This window comes from Anneissia japonica, unplaced genomic scaffold, assembly GCF_011630105.1.
Source record: "Anneissia japonica isolate Jap-2015-1 unplaced genomic scaffold, ASM1163010v1 scaffold585_len4108843_cov191, whole genome shotgun sequence".
NCBI lineage: Eukaryota > Metazoa > Echinodermata > Crinoidea > Comatulida > Comatulidae > Anneissia > Anneissia japonica.
Window position 1 is genome coordinate 1,151,194 of NW_022716829.1, and position 3,042 is coordinate 1,154,235.

Consider the following 3,042-nt stretch of genomic DNA (forward strand, 5'->3'; position numbering starts at 1 on the left):
ATGAAATATACCAATTCTGCATCAGAAAGCAGTGACGTACCTAGGAGTGCGCACGCTCTCTCAAAAAAGCTCCCCCAATCGCCCCACCCCCAACACGCTGTAAATTTGTGAAGCGAAACATTACGTTGAAGTAGTTAAAATTCACCTCATAGGGGCTACCACCTTATTCTGCCAGCTAGCGCCCCCTTACATTACCATCGAGCCCTCCCACTTCACCTTCGCTCCCCATCAGTCCCTCCCATATTTCAATACCACTAAACATGCCACTTGAAGTCAGACGACTACGATAACTTATAAACATACGTGTCTGTATTACATAGATTATTTATTGCAAAGTATATATAGGCCTACCTTTTACTAGTCAGGTGATACATTATAAAACGCACTGTTTATTTATGTAGTAGAAGCTATTGAATGAAACGTCGGAAGCTCTGTTATGGTGCGGATTGTGGGAAAAATTCGTGTGGGTATTGCAATTTTGTTATGTTTGATATTAGGACTTTATATTCGTTGTTTATGACTAGATCCTTGGCATCGGCAGGTTTGTTCCCCTTCACTAAGTGATTCGAATACATGTACTAAATAGGAGTAGGCCTAAATATTTATACCGGATAAAATCCGTCTACCTTTGTTGTTACAAAAAAAAAAAAAAAAAAAAAAAAAAAAAAAAAAAAAAAAAAAACAACAACAACAACAAAAATGCAAATAGAAACACCGGGAGTAGGCCTATGAGCATCGAATAGTATATTTTATTTATTTAATTAGTTATTTCAACAATATATTATGAGTGTGTGATTGATCGTTAGATTGTCGGAATTTTAAACCAAATGACTCGTTTGTGTTATGCCTAGGCCTATATGTCAACGGTACACAAGTGATAGGCCTAAGTAAGCAGAGAATGTTTCATTTGAGAAAATTGAATCAAATAAACATCATCAATTATAGGCCTATATTCTACACCTATATCTTTATTTTATCTAAATAAGCCTAAATATTTACATTGTATTTAGTGGTTAAAGATCACGCTTATAATTTGTTTGGAAGCATTTTAATAATTAGTAACGGAACCACGTTCTTATTTGAGTTTCAATACTCTAATTACGGTAATATTGTGTGTTGGCATCATTAGGTGTTTTTTTTTCTTTTAATTATGAATATTATATTTATCTGAAATTAAGAATAACCTACTAAATCTAGGAGAGCATTATTACTATTAAGTCGTGGATCTGTATGGGTAAACATCGGCTCACGATATGCTGGAATGCACAGCATAGAACAACATACAGAGAAAGATTTGAACTTTATTCATTTAATTCTCATACAGCCCGAAGATTGGAGTTGCCGTACGATTGGAATTGTTACTTGGCACTAGGGAGCTCTCTGTGTAAAGCTTTGATTACACAGGGCTTATTGATGCACGTCGCTTATGATCGCATCGAGAATCATCCGTGCTAAAGTTTACGGTATATCCAATGTCATCCAATCAAATTGCTGAATGAATTGGCCGAAAAAATCTAGGAAAGTCCTATGAAGAAATCACCTGCGGAACGAGTTGCGATGACGTCAAAGACCAACGCTGACGGTACCTACTTCTATTGGGTGAATTTGATGCTCATGGGCGTGACGACATAGGTATTGCATGACGTATTTAGCCGGGAAACTCGATAAAAGAAACAACTTGTACTAACAACCTTCAGATATCAACAAGTACTCAAGGTGAAAGAAAGTGAATCAAGACACAAGTATCAAAAACTGTTATTTCTACTATTTTGTGATTTAAATTGTCCTACTGAATTCTCTTAGCTGCTCGAAATCTTCCAATCGGTAGGTTCAACATTTTATTCTATACTATTCATGAATTATCAAAATAAGTGGTTTATGTCTATCGTTCATAAATATGTCACGTGTTATAAATTTCTGTTTTATTTTAATATTATTATTATTTAATTATTATCAGTCCTGCATTATATTGATTATGCTAATTGTATGATTAGTGATCGGATCATTGATAGCCTGAAATGTTTCGCTTTATGTGCTTCCCTATACAACATAGTTCTGTTTACCTACATTTATGCTTTCATACCAAGGACTAATCCTCAGATATCCCATTTGTTAGTGACATAACATACGAGGCTAAACATCTGCTCTATACTTATACTTAAATTTAAGTTTCTGTCGATGCATAATTATATCATGTGCAAATTATTGTTATTGTTATTATTTTAATTTATTATGAATTTTCTCAGTCTTCTCTGTAATAAAATTCCACAACGTCTTAATAGGCAGTCTACGGTGACGCGTTGTCGCCGCATGCTGAAAAGGGGAAACCCCGATTACTACGGTATTATCTAGAGAACAATCCGTGCATACTAGAACCACAGAGAAATTCTCGAACCGTCATCGGTAATCTGAACCGTCATCGGTAATCTATACCGTCCACCTCAAATCTGTTACCCATACTTAAAGAACAATGTGTTCGTTTAGACCAGGGAACAGTTAAATTACATTTTTTTTTAAAAATTTAACTGTTCCCTGGTTTAGACCTTAGAACAAATCACGGCATTGACATTATTACCATAACTAGTTTGTCTTTTCCATACGCCTAAGTTTGGAAAAAAAAACAACTATACAGTTATATTCAAATCGTAATTACAAAGTAACAATTCACTGATTTTTTCCATGATTTTAACCCGCGGGTCTTTAAAATTGCTATAGTTCCCAAATTGTTATAGATCTTTAGTTTCAGAGTATTTTTGCTGATCGATTCTCGGTTTTGATTTTCCGCTTAATTTCGTTGATTACTACTAGCTCGCTATTATTTTTCGGTTGACTGCAACAATCTGTACACCGTGTCATGATAGACGTCATAGCGGAATATGGTTGTCATCATGGTCAGATATTTTGCCAAAACAAACATCTTGATAATTAGTGAATCATTTCATTCAAGTTAGCACAAATCTATGTCCCATTCTGGAAACAGCTGACAGTAAATCCGTGGGTTGTTCCAATGTATTCACATAGAACTACGGACTAAATCTAAAC

The 3,042-nt window shown here is 34.9% G+C and overlaps 1 protein-coding gene across 1 annotated transcript in view; it reads left to right on the forward strand.

Annotated features, from left to right (window-relative positions):
• Nucleotides 1-1,158: 1,158 nt before the first annotated feature.
• LOC117109893 (lathosterol oxidase-like) overlaps nucleotides 1,159-3,042 on the forward strand; it is a 4,864-nt gene continuing 2,980 nt past the window's right edge. Inside the window, exon 1 of the mRNA XM_033252353.1 lies at nucleotides 1,159-1,824. The gene's annotated coding sequence lies outside the window, so the exon portion shown is untranslated. The remainder of the gene's footprint in view (nucleotides 1,825-3,042) is intronic.